Raw genomic sequence first — 17871 nt, 5'->3', positions numbered from 1 at the left:
AAGTTTGGGAGGGCCACCAGAGCCTGGGAAGGCCGTTTTCACCCTCCCGGAGGCTCGAGAAAAGCCTCCGGAGTCTGGGGAGGGCAAAAAGCCCCCCCCCATGGTGCAGGAGACCGACTAGGCCACGCCTAACATGGCCACGCCCACCCAGAAACCAGGCAGAAAACCCCTTGCTAAAATTTTTAAAGCCCATTCCTGGGACTATCTATATTCCTTTTTCAGGACTCAGCGTCCCTCTTAAAGGAACAGTGAAAAGCTGGCATTAAGGACTGGGTGGCTACTTGCAGCCGCCTAATGGAAAAACCACGGGCTTTTTAGCAGGCAATTTTGGCACCTAAAAGTTTTGAGGCTCCATAAAATTTGCACAAATTAAATGAAACCAGATTCTGAAGTTCCTTTCGGGACATGTTTACACCCGGCCCATCATAAGCGATTCATCATTTAGCCACCTGTAGACATAGAAATTAAGTCCAGAAGGCATCTTCAAACAGAATAAATCAAAATCTGGGTCTTCTTTTGTCATTGGGCTCGCCGACAGCCCACAAAAAACGAGAAATGCAAACTCAGGACAGAAAACATTCTTGAGGACTGGTAGCTTTATAATAGGCAGGCATATCTATGCAGGAGTGAGCTGAATTGGAAACTGAATTTCACGTTTTAATCAAGAGAGCTTCCAGCTAAGGATATATTTTCCTTGAAAGAGATTCTGAGTTGTTGTTGTTGTTAATGTTTTAACAGTCATCCCGCCATAGGCACACACCCATAAATTCAAGATATTTCTCTTATGTACATTCCGATGTACTTAGTAGAAAAAGCTGAGCTACTGTTGGATTTCTGCCAATAAACACACATAAGATTTGCTTAGTGGAAAAGAAATGACAACAACTGCCAAATTACAGCCCAAAAATATAACTTTGGGAACAACCTGTTAGGTTTTCAGAGGAGCTGGAAACAATCGCTTTGGTTAAGGCTCCAGGCTGGAAAGCAAGAGACTGGGAGTTCTAGTCCCACCTTAGCCATTTTAGCCAGCTGGATGACTTTGGATCAATCACCAGGAGACTGGGAGTTCTAGTCCCATCTTAGTTGTGAAAGCTGTCTGAGTGACTTTAGGCCAATCACCAGGAGACTCTGAGTTCTAGTCCCATCTTAGTCATGAAAGCTATCTGGGTGACTTTGGGCCAATCACCAGGAGACTGGGAATTCTAGTCCTGCTTTAGCCATGAAAGCCAGCTGGGTGACTTTGGATCAATCACCAGGAGACTGTGAGTTCTAGTCCCGCCTTAGCCATGAAAGCAAGCTACATGATTTTGGACAATTACCAGGTGACTGGGAGTTCTAGTCCTGCCTTAGCCATGAAAGCCAGCTAGGTGACTTTTGGACAATCACCTTGGTGACTGGGAGTTCTAGTCCTGCCTTAGCCATGAAAGCCAACTAGGTGACTTTTGGATTAATCACCAGGTGACTGGGAGTTCTAGTCCCGCCTTAGCCATGAAAGCAAGCTACATGATTTTGGACAATTACCAGGAGACTGGGAATTCTAGTCCTGCTTTAGGCATGAAAGCCAACTAGCTGACTTTTGGACCAATCACCAGGCGACTGGGAGTTCTAGTCCCGCGTCAGCCGTGAAAGCTACCTCATGGGGTTGTTGTTGTGTGGAAAATAGGAGGTGTAAGGAATGTTGGATATGTTTGCCGCTCTGAGTTATTTGTAAAAAATAATAATAATAAAGGCGGGATACAAACAAACAATTGTAATTCCCAGCCAACAGAGGAGGACGGGAGCTGTGCTAATACATCTAGAGAGGATCAGTCTGGAGAACACAAAAGCATGTTAGTGAGCCAGCTTTTCTTTTTAAATCCATCTCTTTGTTTCCTTGCTACAGTAGGAATTAGCCCAACATTACGTACAGTCATGCTATTTGAATGGGCAAATAAAGTTCCTATAAAACGTACCTAGGCAAGGCCAAAAAAAACCGTGATCAAAAACGGTGTATCGAAGCACCCAAAAATACAACTGCGGTAAGCCAACGTCCTCTCTTTTAACCAGGGAATATCACTCTTGCAAAAGACCACATGCAAAAGACACAACCCTATCACCCACCAGCACCAACCTTAAGAGAGCGGGAAGCAAATACATGGAAATTTTGCAAATGAAAACAAGTCAGCGTCGGCTGCCACTCTACCAGAGAAGAGGCAAAGTATAACGACTCGTAAAATGTTTCTGGAGACAACAGGTTGGAGGGATCAGGGAACCTGTGGGGGTGTAAGATTAGCACACGCCGGTTTCTTTTGAGAAGTGAGGACAAGTGAGTCACGCAAGTTCCTAATCCTTTAATGTAGCGTTTCTCAACTTTGGTGGAAACTTCAACTCCCAGAATTCCCCAGCCGTAACGCTAGCTGGGGAATTGAAGTCCTTATGTCTCAAAAGTTGCCTACGTTTAGAACAGAGGTCTTCAAACTTGGCAGCTTTAAGACTTGTGGACTTCAAGTTGAGGTCTTTCAACAAGTTTAAGACTTGTTGAAGTCCACAAATCTTAAAGCTGCCAAGTTTGGGGACCCCTGGTTTAGAAACTCTTTTATCATCCAGTATCCAACACCATCCAAAGGATCTGACCTCCCCTTTATTCTACAGGCAGTCCTCGACATATAACCACAATTAAGACCAAAATTTCTGCTCTTATGTGAGACATTTAAAGTGATTTTTGCCCCATTTTACGACCTTTCCTGACTCGGTTGTTAAATGAACCACGCTTTTGACACGCTCCCACGCTTTTGGCACGTGATGGCACAGTGGGCCCATTTTTCACTCTCCCCAGGATCTAGAGGGTTTCTAGGAGCCTGGGGAGGGCAAAAACGGCCTTCTTCAACCCTCCCCGGAGGCCATCCGGAGGCCGGAAACAGCCCATTTCCCAACTTCCGGAGGGCCCAGAAGGCCCGAAAATCAGCTGGCCGGCGGGCACATGTATGCTGGAGTTGAGCTAGGGCAATGCTCGTGTGCCCTCAGATACAGCTCCACATGCCACCTGTGGCACCTGTGGCATAGGTTCGCCATCACAGTTATTTCCTGCCTAAACAAAGACTAGAAGACTAAGTCTGGACTAGACGACCTCCAGGGTTTGATCCCGCCTGGACTACTGCAATGCTCTCTACATGGGGCTCCCCTTGAGGAGCACCCGGAGGCTCCAGCTGGTCCAGAATGCGGCTGCGCGGGTGGTTATGGGAGCGGCGTGGCGCTCCCATGTGACCCCCCTCCTGCGCGAGCTGCACTGGCTCCCGGTGGTCTTCCGGGTGCGCTTCAAGGTTTTGGTTACCACCTTTAGAGCGCTCCATGGCAGCGGACCGGGGTATTTACGAGACCGCCTTCTGCTACCAATAGCCTATCACCGACCAGTACACTCCCATAGAGAGGGGCTTCTCAGGGTGCCATCGGCCAAAAAGGGGGGGCACCTACCATCTGGAACGAGCTCCCCCCCCCCCGAGATATGGAGGATCCCGGATCTGCGCACGTTTCGTCGTGCTCTCAAAACATTTTTATTTCAGCAGGCCAGCCTGGCCTAACTCTCCTCTTTTTAATTTTTAAATCGTTTAATCTGTTTTACAAATTGGGTGTTTTAAATTTGTTTTCAGCCAAAATATTTAATAATTTTATGGACTTTTAATGTTTGTATTATCTGTATTTTATCTTGGCTGTTCACCGCCCTGAGTCCTCCGGGAGTAGGGCGGTATATAAATTTGATAGATAGATAGATAGATAGATAGATAGATAGATAGATAGATAGATAGATAGATAGATAGATAAATAAATAAATAAATAAACAAACAAACAAATAAATAAATAAATAAATCTAGATACGGAAGAAGAAGAAAAATTCAACATCTTCAAACATTCAGCGTGACGCGCCATCAATCTTCGCCCCGTTTTTCTCAGATTATTCCAAACAACAGACAAGTTTGCAATCGTCATAACAGGATACCTGAATTGCTTGGGATTTTCCCTCCTGGCTGAACAGGCCAGCTTTTGGCTCATCCAGGTTTTTAAACAAAAGAATCAGCCCACAGTATTTTTCAGATCGCACCAATTTCCTGGGGCAGGAAGTGATGTAAGGGTACACACACACACACAACTGCAGAGCAAGAAACGCTGTCAAGAGCTATCAGCACATAACCAAGTTTCACAATGTCAGAAGGCAGTAACTTTCTGATAAAAGGAAAGTTGAGAGTTAAACCAGCATTCTACGCCTTCGGGCAGCGAAGAGATATGTAGCTCAAGGAAAGGCAATAGATCTACCAGTAGGCGGATCACTGATGTAGGGTAGATCTAAAAGATTTTCTCAACTTGAAATGACATCTTAACATTATCTTTCAAGTATCTTAATTGAACTATCTGGATCGCCGTTTCTCAAGTTGGCCAATTTTAACATGCCTGGACTTCAACTCCCAGAATTCCCCCAGCCAGCCAGCCAGCCAGCCATGCTAGCTAGGGAATTATGGGAGTTGAAGTCCAAGCATCAAAATTGCCAAGGTCTGGATCATTTAAAAAAATCAAAATGGAGATACATCGCTGCTGGCTGGGGGTATTCTGGGAGTTGAAGTCCACCCATCTTCAAGCTACCAAGGTTGAGAAACACTGCTCTACCACTTCAAACAAAGGGCTGTCCAATCTCTTCTCAAAAACTCCCAGCGATTTACAGACTAACAAAGTTGGAAGGGACCTTGCAGGTCATCTAGTCCAGTGGTCCCCAACCCCCGGTCCGCGGACTGGTGCCGGGCCGTGGAGTACCTGGCACCGGGCCGCGCAGCGGCCGGGGGACAGGAACGCTTCAGCGCAAAGGCTCCTGGGCCGTGCGCAATGGGCCTGCGCAAAGGCTCCTGGGCCGTGGCCCCACCCCTGCGCGCGCTCAGCGGGCCGCGGCGATAAAAAGGTTGGGGACCACTGATCTAGTCCAACCCCGTGCCCAAGCAGGAGAACCCCATACCATTTCCCACAATTTCTGGTGGCAAGCTGTTCCCCTGATTAATTGTTCTCTCGGTCAGGAAAGGGGGGCCACCCCAATATGAATTCCCACCCCCACCCCCTCTGCACCAGGTGGAATCTCAATGCATGCTAAAAACCTGGGTGGGAGGACACCGAAAACGCTTCTTGTCGACAATGGTGCCCTATCTATCTGGCCCAGACAACGCACAAGCCAAAAATAATTAGAAACCGTCGAAAAACACTTCGCGGAGCAGTAGCAAAACGAAACCCAACTCCACAGGAAATGCCACCCTAACTCACTTCTCGTGGTCCTTATCGTCCCCCGAATTACAAACTCGTTTCCTTATTTTTTTAACTTTTTTTTTCTTTTTTTCCTTCCTTCCATCTCATTTTCCCCCTCCCCCCCCAGGCTTTTCCCACCTCGCCTAAGCTTTCATTTTCCCCAAAAACAAATGCAGGAGGTGGGACTTTGAGCTAAGTCAACAGGCCCAGAGAGGGAAGGGCTACTGTTGAATATTTCCCACCGACTCACCCCAAGGCTGCAGATTCAACCATGTTAAAGAGAAAAAGATCACTTTTCTTTTGTCTATTTCTCTCCAGGTAATTTGGCTTCTTTTTTTTTCTTTTTTCTTTTTTTTTGGTTTAACTGAAATATGGCAGGCGTCTTGGTCTGTTGCCGAACAGTTTCAGACAACCTCTTTTATGGAACATCTAACGAATATACGTAGCCTTCCATTTAAAAAAAATGACTGAAGGAATGTCAGCTGCTACGATAACAGAGATAAGGTTACAGTGGCAAGCGTTCCAGCATTTTAAACAATACAATAAAAAGTTACAGCAGCTAAGGTGCATGCACCTATTTCCTGTGGCCCTCTAAACATGCAAATTTAATTTTTAAATAAGTCACCTCTCTTTCTCTCGTTTTCCAGTTTCTTCAACCTCTCTGGTGCATGAACCTTTGTAGCAAAGGATTTTTTTTTTTTTTTAATTTTATGAAAAGAGCCAGAAAGAACTATCTACTGTTTTGAACCCAAGTCGAATCAGGTATAGAGATGAAACCACTTCCTGTTGGAGTCATCACACCACCTAATTATTACAAGTAAGGCCAGCTTGCTAACTTCCCCTCCCTTCTTTCTGACACCTCCCTTCAATTGTCAAAATTTAGCTTTCTTAGCTCAGGGAAGCTGCCAGTTCTCTAGAGCAATATTTCTGAATTTTGGCAACTTTAAGCAAGTGTGGACTTCAACTCCCAGAATTCCCCAGCCAGCCATGTTGAAGTCCACACTGCTTAAAATGGTCAAATTGAGAAACTCAGATTTACATCATTTAAAAAATAAACTTAAACAAAAAAAAAAGAAATAGATCTCTGGATATGCAACAGGATCTCTTACTTGAAACAGCATTTTTGCATCTATACTCAACTGGTGGGGGGGGGCTTGGTGTCAGAGGCAAAATGGGGAATTCTGGGAGTTGAAGTCCACACATCTTAAAAGTTCCCAAGGTTGGGAAAGTCGTGTCTAGAACATTAAAAAAAAAAAACTAAACAAGAGATAGTCTTGAGTTTGCAACAAGATCTCTTGAAGCAACATTTTAGCATCTACACTCAACAAGTGGGGGCCTTGGGTCTTATGCAAAATGGGGAATTCTGGGAGTTGAAGTCCACACATCTTAAAAAGTTCCCAAGCTTGAAAATCTCAAGTCTAGAACATAATAATAATAAAAAAAAGAGATACATCTCTGGATTTATAACCGTGATCTCTTTACTTGAAACCACATCTCTGCATCTCTGCTCAACTGGCGGGATTTGGGGAGGGAGGGAGGGAGGGGGGCATCCTATGCAAAAAAATGGGGAATTCTGGGAGTTGAAGTCCAGACCTTGCTAAGGTTCAGAAATATTGCTGGAGAGGGGCTAAGCATCCAAAACAAGCTGGGTTTTAAAAAAGAAGCAAACTCATTCTGCAAATGTGGTCATCCTGTCATGTTGCCAAAAAGCACAACACAAGAGCTTTGCTAATCGTGATGGAGATTAAATGGGGGGGTGGGTGAGAGAAAGGGTGGGGGTTATGGTTTGCTGGTAGAAAACATATGGCGTGGCCTCATGGCATTAAGGGGGAGAGGATATGGCAGAAAGCAGAACAACAGAAGGAGAGAGGGAGGGAGGGGGAAAGAGAGAGAGAGAGAGAGAGAGGGAGGGAGAGAGAGAAAAGTTTGGTCTTTGCTGCCGCTTCCCCCCCAAACCACATTTCTCTTGGCTTACACTCTGTTACTGACCTCACCGGCTAAAGAGGCTTGTTTGGCCCTCCCTGGGTAGAAAAATGTTTGGCACCCGAAGGCTTGTCCCAGGACAGACAAGAGGGTTGAGAAAACGGGAGGAAAACTTGTCCTGGCAGTGGGGTGGTCAGACGGCGGGGTGGGGTAGAGGGGAGAGAACGGGACACGCAGATAATGCTGTTTTGCAGCTCAGAGTCACACCTTGAACTGTGAGATGGGTGCCCCCCCCCAAAAAAAGCGATAATAACAAAAAATAGAACGGACTGTGGCAAGAGAAAGAAAAGGCAGTCCCAATAGTAATTAATAAGACGCTTTGGGGAGCCAAATAAGCTTTGGGGAGCTTATTAATTGTTTCCTCCAAAACAACGGGAGCAACACCCACTGGCATTGACAAAAATCACCATCGGTCAATTGCAAAAGGCAGCTTGACGCGGAACGACTGACATCCTTCTACCACGACTTTAAACAACCTCTGCCTTAACCCAGCTCCTTGGAAAGGACTCCTTGGATGGTTGAAAAAAAAAGGCCCAATCCAGTCTGAATATCTGGCTGTGGGACAAATCATAATAAATATCAGTAATAGCACTTTTGGTCAATGCACGAGGGCCATTTTGGGCTCTAAGGGGGGGGGGCTGTATTTCTAAGGTAGCCGCTTCAAAGCATCTAAGTTTTGTTCTAGCTTACCGCTTGGTTAAAAACATGTGTATAAACATCCTGAAACAACTGCCAGCAGAATATAAAGCAGCAAGAATATAAAACAGCAAAAAAAAAACACAGCACTAAAACAGAAAAAAAAAATAGTAATAGAAAAATGCCTGCCCAAGTTCCTGGGAAATGGGCTGGATAAAAGACTGCGATAGGCAGCTTGTTCTGGGATTAGAAAGGGGTGCAATAAACATAAATAAATGAACAGCTACTGCAAGAACTAAAGGATAACAAGCAGGCAAAAAGATAAACTGTGGGAGGGACCGTTTTGACTCAGGTCCCAGTCCTGAGGAAGCTACACAAGCCTTTTAATGCTCCAGACACCAGAAGAAGAGGTAGTCCTCGATTTACGACCACAGTTGAGCCCAAAATTATTTCTTGTCACTAAACCAGACAGTTGTGAAGCGAAGTTTACCACCTTCCTTGCCTGCCCCAGTTGTTAAAAGCGAATCTGCCACAGCTGTTAAGTTAGCAACCTGGTTGTTAAGTGAATCTGGCTTCCCCATTGATTCTGGCTGCCAGGAGGTCGCAAAAGGAGACCGCATAGCCCAGAGGCACTGCAACCGTCATAAATACAAGTCAGTTGCCAAACATCTGAATTTTGATCATGCGACCACAAGGGATATGTAATGGTTGTTAAGTCTGACTAAAACGGTCATAAGCCACTGCTGTCAGTACTGTTGTGATGGTCACTAAACAAACTGTTGTAAGTTGAGGACTACCTGAAATAGAGTTGAAAGGGACTTTGGAGGTCTTCTAGTCCAACCCCCTGCTCATTCCAGACAAGTGGCTGTCCAGACTCTTCTTAAAAGCCTCCATTGTTGGAACACTCACAACTTCTGGTGGCAAGGAGTTCCACTGATTGTTCTCACTGTCAGGAAATTTCTCCTCAGAAACATCTTTTCACAACAGAGGAACGATTAATAAAGATGACGGATTTGGCAATGATGGCTAAGTTAACGGCCCTCCCTCAGGAGAGAAAAAACCATTGAAGAAATTTCATTTATAATTGGAAGCCCTCTGTGGATTATTTTGCAGAAAATGAAGAAAAAAAATCCAATTTTGACATATGGATGTGAGGATTGTTGAAATTTAAACAGGGACACACACACAAAAGAACTTTTCTTTAAATTTCCCCTTTTCTTTTTGGGAAGGGAAAACGGACGTTATACCCTTAAACTAAAGAGTCGAATGAAAATGTTCCGTGCATGATTCGAAGAAGTCAGAAGTCATTCTATCTCTTTTTGTTTTCCTTTCTTTTCCTTTATATCTTTTCGCACTTCGATCCCTGTTTTTTTTGTTTTTTACTCTTTATCTTTTCTGTTTGTCGTTTTTAATGTGTACGCTTCGGCAAAATGTAATAAAATTATATGATTAAAAAACAACAAGAAATGACCTTTTCCAAGCATATCCTAGTCTAGAGACAGCCCTCTTCTCTAGCCAAAGCTTTTAACCCAAATCTGGAAAAAATAAGAGTATTCATGAATGCCAACCGTCCAGAGCTTTATTCTAGCTTTATTTTCCATACTTCTTCAATCCATAGAGGCCTGGAAGAAGATCTCTGAAGCAAATCTGCATTTCTTTAAAGATTCGATGAGCGCTCAAAGATTGAAAGCAATGCAAAATATTCTTTTTTTTTTTACAGTAAAGTTGATTACTGATCCCTCCACACGCAAACACAATTGTCATATTGCACAGGACTGAAACTTGGAGTAGCGCATTTCCTATTCTCATCCTATCCTTGGCTACAGTAGTCGTCGATTTAACAACCATTCGTTTAGGGACCGTTTTGAGTTACAACGGCACAGAAAAAGCGACTTACGGGTTATTTCTCCATACTTACAACTGTGGTCCTGGTCACATGATCAAAATTTAGAAAAAAACAAGCAAAAATCAATGGGGAAGCCAGGTTTCACTTAATGACTGCTCTCCTAACACCTGTAAGCGATTCACTTAACAACGAGGGGCAAAACATTTAACAACAGAAGTGTAGGGCTCACGTTTGGTCGTAAACTGAGGATTACCTGTATTTATTTTTTTTCATTTATTTTTATATGCCACCCTTCTCCGGAAACTCAGGGCGGCTTACAATGCGTTAAGCAATAGCCTTCATCCTTTTGTATATTTTATACAAAGTCAGCTTATTGCCCCCACAAACCAGGTCCTCATTTTACCCACCTTGGAAAGGATGGAAGGCTGAGTCGACCTTGAGCCTGGTGAGAATTGAACTCGCAGTAATTGCAGGCAGCTGGATGTTAAACGCTGCCTTAGTAGGAGGCATTAGCCTCCTACGCCACTCAGGCTCCAAAGCCACGCTTTGGATCTTCTAGAACTTGCCATTATGTCTTTTAGGAATAGAGCAGAAGTGGTATATTAAAACAAAAACAAAAAACCACTCAGTGGTGTCTTTTCCTTTCCTGGGTTTCAAATGCCAAAACTGGCATGGAAAGGAATCAGGACTTTTTAATAATAATAATAATAATAATAATAATAATAATAATAATAATAATAATAATAATAATTTGAACATTTTGACTCTACAAAAGACCACCTTACTCGGAACAGCTTACATCCTCCGATGATACCTTAACAGTTCCTAGGTCCTTGGTTAGGACTCGAGCTGCTGAGCTATTAACCAGCCTCAAAGGCTGTGAATCTCACTAAAGATTAAATAATAATAATAATAATAATAATAATAATAATAATAATAATAATTTGAACATTTTGACTCTACAAAAAACCACCTTACTCGGAACAGCTTACATCCTCCGATGATACCTTAACAGTTCCTAGGTCCTTGGTTAGGACTCGAGCTGCTGAGCTATTAACCAGCCTCAAAGGCTGTGAATCTCACTAAAGATTAAATAATAATAATAATAATAATAATAATAATAATAATAATAATAATAATATAATAACCACCTTAACAGTTCCTAGGTCCTTGGTTAGGACTCGAGCTGCTGAGCTATTAACCAGCCTCAAAGGCTGTGAATCTCACTAAAGATTAAATAATAATAATAATAATAATAATAATAATAATAATAATAATAATATAATAACCACCTTAACAGTTCCTAGGTCCTTGGTTAGGACTCGAGCTGCTGAGCTATTAACCAGCCTCAAAGGCTGTGAATCTCACTAAAGATTAAATAATAATAATAATAATAATAATAATAATAATAATATAATAACCACCTTAACAGTTCCTAGGTCCTTGGTTAGGACTCGAGCTGCTGAGCTATTAAGCAGCCTCAAAGGCTGTGAATCTCACTAAAGATTAAATAATAATAATAATAATAATAATAATAATAATAATAATAATATAATAACCACCTTAACAGTTCCTAGGTCCTTGGTTAGGACTCGAGCTGCTGAGCTATTAACCAGCCTCAAAGGCTGTGAATCTCACTAAAGATTAAATAATAATAATAATAATAATAATAATAATAATAATATAATAACCACCTTAACAGTTCCTAGGTCCTTGGTTAGGACTCGAGCTGCTGAGCTATTAAGCAGCCTCAAAGGCTGTGAATCTCACTAAAGATTAAATAATAATAATAATAATAATAATAATAATAATAATATAATAACCACCTTAACAGTTCCTAGGTCCTTGGTTAGGACTCGAGCTGCTGAGCTATTAACCAGCCTCAAAGGCTGTGAATCTCACTAAAGATTAAATAATAATAATAATAATAATAATAATAATAATAATAATAATATAATAACCACCTTAACAGTTCCTAGGTCCTTGGTTAGGACTCGAGCTGCTGAGCTATTAAGCAGCCTCAAAGGCTGTGAATCTCACTAAAGATTAACCAATCATCATCATCATCATCATCTGGTTCAAGTTGTAGAACAAAGTAGGAAGAGCATGCACAGAATGCCCCCCCCTCAAAGAAGGAGGGATTTAGATCATCCTGCATCCCCTAAGGCTAGATTTCCGAGAATAGGATCGGGGGTTTCCCCCGCAGACGGCAGGCAAGCAAAGCCACTCTGCGCGCGCTCAGAGACCCTCTTGCCTTCCTTTCCTTTCCAGCCCGTCCCAGTCCCAGCCAGGCTTTAACCCCCCCCCCCTGCAAAAAACGCGCTTCCCGGTCCGAGCTCCGAGAGACACACCAGCCCGCACCGTCCCCGTTTCCCAGGCGGTGCCTTCCAGCCGCGCTTACTCGCGAGTAAAAGCGCGGGGCCAGCTGAAGGACCCGAGCCCGCCCGCACGTGAATCCGGCTAGGCGGGCCAGGGGAGGGGAAGGGGAGGGAGGGGAGACAGGAAAAGTGGGGGGAGGGCAAGAAAAGTGGAGGGCAGGATAAGTGGGAGGGGGGGACAGGAAAAGTGGGAGGGGAAAACGAAAGTGGGAGGGGGGACAGGAAAAATGGGGGACAGGAAAAGTGGGAGGGGAAAATAAAAGTGGGAGGGGGATAGAAAAGTGGGAGGGGGGACAGGAAAAGTGGGGGGCAAGAAAAGTGGGAAGGACAGGAAAAGTGGGAGGGAAAAACAAAAGTGGGAGGGGGGAAATCCGGCTCTCCCTCCCCCCTGGCTTCTTTCTTTCTTTCTTTCTTTCTTTCTTTCTTTCTTTCTTTCTTTCTTTCTTTCTCCTTCCTTCCTTCCTTCTTTCTCCTTCCTTCCTTCCTTTCTTCCTTTCTTTCTTTTTCTTTCTCCTTCCTTCCTTCCTTCCTTCCTTTCTTTCTTTCTCCTTCCTTCCTTCCTTCCTTCCTTCCTCTTCCTTCCTTCCTTTCTTTCTTTTTCTTTCTCCTTCCTTCCTTCCTTCCTTCCTTCTTTCTTTCTTTCTTTTTCTTTCTTCCTTCCTTTCTTTCTTTCTCCTTCCTTCCTTCCTTCTTTCTTCTCCTTCCTTTCTTCCTTCCTTCCTCTTCCTTCCTTCCTTTCTTTCTTTTTCTTTCTTTCCCGGCTGCAATTCCCCGGCCCAGACAATGCCCGCTTGCCCAGCCGCCACGGCGGAGCCAGGAGAGCCTCCCTTACCCGCCCCGAGGTTGCCGAGGTTGCCCACCCTTTCCCCTGCAGACCTGCCAAGCCTCCCGATCCCGCCCGTTTCCCACGGCCTTCCTCGGCCGGCCTTGGCGGAGCGCCTCGGGGCGGGTAGGTGGGGGAGAAAGGACGGGACGAGGCTCCGGGAGCGGCTCACCTGGACCTGCTCGGCCTTGTGGCTCGCCCTGCGGGGCCCTCGGAGGCCGCTGCCGGGGCTTCCTGTGGCGGGGAGCGCCTGGCGGGGAAGGGCTGGACCGAAAGGGGGGCGGTGGAAGCGGGAGCCCGCCCCGTTCGCATGTTCCGGATCTCGCTGCCCCGCCGCCTCCCTTCTGCTCCTCCGCAACGGCTGCAAAAGCTGCCCGGCCACGTCGGAACGCCACGGGGGCACAACCGGCTTGCGGGCAGCGTCGGGAAGGCGGGAGGGGCCCGTCTAGACACGGGGGGGGGGGTGGGGGAGGGAGGGGGAGGGAAGGGGAGGGGGAGGGGGCGGGGGGAGCCAGACCAGGTGGAGCCGATCGACTGGAGCTCGGGTCGGCTGGAGCTGGGACTCGCACGGGGGTTCGCCAGCCTCTCCTGAAAAGCTGGACCGCGTTCCCACGAGACGCCGTCCAGGTCCTGACTTAACCTCTCCCCCCCCCCCCCTCTGAGGCGCCAGAAAGTAAGCAAATCGCTTTGGGTTAGCTGGGATCCAGGAGGGAAAAAAAACAACCAAACCGAAATACATATACATACATACATACATACATACATACATGGAAACCAGTGGTGAAATCCAATTTTCTTTTACTACCGGTTCTGTGGGCGTGGGCTGGTAGGGGAAGGATACTGCAGAATCCCCATTCCCTCCCCACTCTTCGGGGAAGGATATTGCAAAATCCCCATTCCCACCCCACTCCAGGGAAAGGATACTGCAGAATCCCCATTCCCACCCCATTCCTGGGGGAAGGATACTGCAGAATCCCCATTCCCACCCCACTCCAGGGGAAGGATACTGCAGAATCCCCATTCCCTCCCCACTCCTGGGGGAAGGATACTGCAGAATCCCCATTCCCTCCCCATTCCTAGGGGAAGGATACTGCAGAATCCCCATTCCCACCCCACTCCAGAGGAAGGATACTGCAGAATCCCCATTCCCACCCCACTCCAGGGGGAAGGATACTGCAAAATCTCCATTCCCACCCCACTCCAGGGGAAGGACACTGCAAAATCTCCATTCCCAACCCACTCCAGGGGAAGGATGCCGCAGAATCCCCATTCCCTCCCCACTCTTCGGGGAAGGATATTGCAAAATCCCCATTCCCACCCCACTCCAGGGGAAGGACACTGCAAAATCTCCATTCCCAACCCACTCCAGGGGAAGGATGCCGCAGAATCCCCATTCCCTCCCCACTCTTCGGGGAAGGATATTGCAAAATCTCCATTCCCACCCCACTCTGGGGCCATCCAGAGGTGGTATTTGCCAGTCCTCCGAATTACTCAAGAATTCCCATTCCCTCCCCGCTCCTGGGGGAAGGATAATTTTAATCTGTCTGGGCCAGCTTGTTTAATTTGATTTTACTTTGTTTTTAAATTTTGTATCTATGTATTTTTACTGTTTGGCTGTTCACCGCCCTGAGTCCTTCGGGAGTAGGGCAGTATATAAATCAAATAAAGTAAGTAAGTAAGTATACTGCAGAATTCCCTCCCCACTCTTGGCGGAAGGCTATTGCAAAATCTCCATTCCCATCCCACTCCTGGGGCCACCCAGAAGTGATATTTGCCCGTTCTCCGAATTACTCAAAAATTCCGCTACCGGTTCTCCAGAACCTGTCAGAACCTGCTGGATTTCACCCTTGATGGAAACAATGGATGGAATAATGGATGGGAACTAATCAAGGAGAGAAGCCAGCTGGAATTAAGGAGAAACTTCCAAACAGTGGGGAACGATGAGCTGGCATGCTTGGACTTTAGTAGGGATTTTAAATCCAGAATGGTAGCCACCATCTTGCATTTATTGCCTCTCCTTGCATACAACCCCTTGTTCATTCACATTTGCAATGGTTTATGGTGCTTCTGCTTTTCCCTTTTCCTGTGATGAAATGCCCAAGGTCTGAGATATTTGAAAAATCATCGTTATCAATATTTGTTTTGTTTTCTCTGAATTCTAGACGCAGGTCCAACCCTCCATCAGAAAGAGCAGTCTTTCTCAATCTTGACAACTTTTTTATTTTAAATTTGATTTATATGCTGCCCTTCTCCGGAGACTCAGGGCTGCTTACAATGTGCTAAGCAATAGCCTTCATTCTTTTGTATATTTATACAAAGTCAGCTTATTGCCCCCACAATCTGGGTCCTCAATTTACCTACCTTAGAAAGGATGGAAGGCTGAGTCAACCTTGAGCCTGGTGAGATTTGAACTTACAGTAATTGCAGGCAGCTGGTGTTAATCACAATGCTATCAGTCTGCTGAGCCACCAGGCCCTTGAAGAGGTTTGGATTTCAAATTGAAATAGCATTATTTGAATGAAGAACTATGTCTAAATGTCAAATGTTAAATTGCTATATTTTTAAGATTAGAGATAAGATTTAAATTTGATAAATGTATTATGAGTTATTAACTGATTTTAAGGTTTTAGGTGGGTTAATAGAAGGGTAATTGTTTTGATTAAGTAAATATGAGTAAACTCTTTTTAAGATGGTTTTAATTGAATATGTGATTTAAGATTGAGAAATAAGTGTTATGGCAAAATAGAATATACAAAACTTTGTTCAAGATGACAAAAAATTGTACAAATTGATGACCGGATCAAAGCTCTGTTCCGAAAAGATGTAATTCGTATGTTTGGTTAAAATAATAAGAAAAACTTTTTGCAAAAAAAAAAAAAAAAAAAAAAGAGGTTTGGAATTCCCCAGCCAGCAAATATGGGGTTCAGCTCCCAGAATTCCCTAGCTAGCACGGCTGGCTGGGGAATTCTGGGAGTTGAAATCCATTTCTCTTAAAAGTTTGCAGTGTTGACCAACACTGAAGTAGAGGATCATTTATAGCCGTGCTACGTTTTATCAAAACAGCGATCAGGAATCCGCTTCGTTCAAGGAATGAGACTGGTTTGGTTCCATTCCTTGCTATTTTCATTCTGAGATTTTAAAGACGTTTTCGGATTGGTGTCGGGTCACGCATTCGGTCCCCATCCTCAACATGCAGAAGATGCTTCGTGTAAATAAATGTAAATATTACGTAAATAAAGTGTTAAGTCCAAATAGATAGATAGATAGATATTGTGCAACTGGACTTGGGTGACAAGATAAAACACAAGAAAAAAATTGCACCTGCCTTGTGCTTTGTTCCTCCCCGTTCATGGTCTGTGGTTTCCACCAAATTGCCCTTCAGTTTATTTTTTAAAAAAAAGAAAATAAAAAATCTGAGAAAGTTTAACTTCTGCAAAGCAGGGAGGAGGGCCTGGGAAGCGGGATGAGGCACAAATTCCTTTAGGGAGAGCTGGATCTGGAGCATGGGTGTGGGTGTGATCCAGCTGCAGCACAGCTGAGCCCTAAATAAATACTCTCAGCAGGCAAGGATCATCATCATCATCATCTTCATTTAATGCAGTGGTGAAATTCAATTTTTTTTACTACCGGTTCTGTGGGTGTGGCTTAGTGGGCGTGGTCTGGTTTGGTGGGCGTGGCAGGGGAAGGATACTGCAAAATCTCCATTTCCACCCCACTCCACTTGGACGCCGGGAAAGTGCAACCGTCATAAATATGAATTAGTATGAATATGAATATAAATATGAATTAGTAAAATATAAGTTAAAGGAGAATTAAATATGTTAAGATGACGATTGTTATTGTGATTAGAAATATTAAGTATATTAGTATTAAGAAATAGAGAATTAATATTAATGTAATGAATATGACTGTAATTTTTAATTGCTCTTGCACCGCATATTTGTAAACAGACAACACACTGTTTCATGGAAGATGAACTGTTTGTATTGGAATAAAATAAAAAACTTGACATATAAAAAAAATTAAAAAATAAATATGAACTAGATGCCAGGCGTCTGAATCAGTGGTGGGTTGCTCCCGGTTCAGACCGGTTCTATAGAACCGCTAGTAAAACCGGCAGGAGGCTCCGCCCACTAACCCTGACGTCATCAGAAGCAATCTGCACAGAAGCAAAGCGCGTGCATGGGTGAAGCGAGCGTGAGCAAATCGAGCGCGCACTCCCACGATCCCATTGCAAACCAGTAGTAAAGGTAAGTAGAACACACCTCTGGTCTGAATGTTGATCATGTGATCGTTGGTCGTAAGTGTGAAATGTTTGATCGTTCATTTATTTATTTATTTATTTTATTTGTTTCAATTTATATACCGCCCTTCTCCAATAGGATTCAGGGCGGTGAACAGCCAAAATAAAAACAAAACATACAAAATTTAAAAACAGTTTAAAATAATTAAATATTTTTGGCTGCAATTTAAAACAAACCCAATTTAAAATCAATTAAAATTTAACCCAAAAACTGTGGGATCAAGCCAGCCCAGCTAGTTGAAATAAATAGGTTTTCAGGGCCTGACGAAAAATCCGGAGGTCTGATATTGTACGTATCTCTGGGGGGAGGTTGTTCCAGAGGGCGGGCGCCGCCACAGAGAAGGCTCTCCCCCTGGGGGTCGCCAGCCGACGGTGGCGGACGGCACCCTGAGGAGGCCCTCTCTGTGCGAGCGTACTGGCCGGTGGGAGGCTATTGGTGGCAGAAGGCGGTCTCGTAAATACCCCGGCCCTGAGCCATGGAGTGCTTTAAAGGTGGTCACCAACACCTTGAAGCGCACCCGGAAGACCACCGGGAGCCAGTGCAGCTCGCGCAGGAGAGGTGTCACATGGGAGCGCCCTGTCGCTCCCATAATCCCCCTGTGATGCAAAGGTCATAAATGTGCAAAAACAGTCATAAGTCACCTTT

The 17871-nt window shown here is 44.7% G+C and overlaps 1 protein-coding gene across 25 annotated transcripts in view; it reads right to left on the bottom strand.

Annotated features, from left to right (window-relative positions):
• Positions 1 to 13573, bottom strand: part of ARHGEF1 (Rho guanine nucleotide exchange factor 1) — a 60962-nt gene extending 47389 nt beyond the window's left edge. For 19 of the 25 annotated variants that reach the window (XM_060693846.2, XM_060693848.2, XM_060693847.2 and 16 more), the window contains exon 1: positions 13095 to 13559. The gene's annotated coding sequence lies outside the window, so the exon portion shown is untranslated. Of the gene's footprint in view, positions 1 to 12122; positions 12295 to 13094 lie in introns of those variants that run through there. The other 6 variants (XM_087876845.1, XM_087876837.1, XM_087876851.1 and 3 more) reach the window with 4 other exon arrangements.
• Between the last annotated feature and the right edge of the window lie 4298 nt (positions 13574 to 17871).

The sequence above is a fragment of the Pantherophis guttatus genome, chromosome 10 (genome assembly GCF_059756535.1).
Source record: "Pantherophis guttatus breed Tessera chromosome 10, ASM5975653v1, whole genome shotgun sequence".
In the NCBI taxonomy this organism is placed as follows: Eukaryota; Metazoa; Chordata; class Lepidosauria; order Squamata; family Colubridae; genus Pantherophis; species Pantherophis guttatus.
The sequence above is the reverse complement of the archived record's forward strand: the minus strand, read 5'-3'. Positions and strand labels throughout refer to the sequence as shown.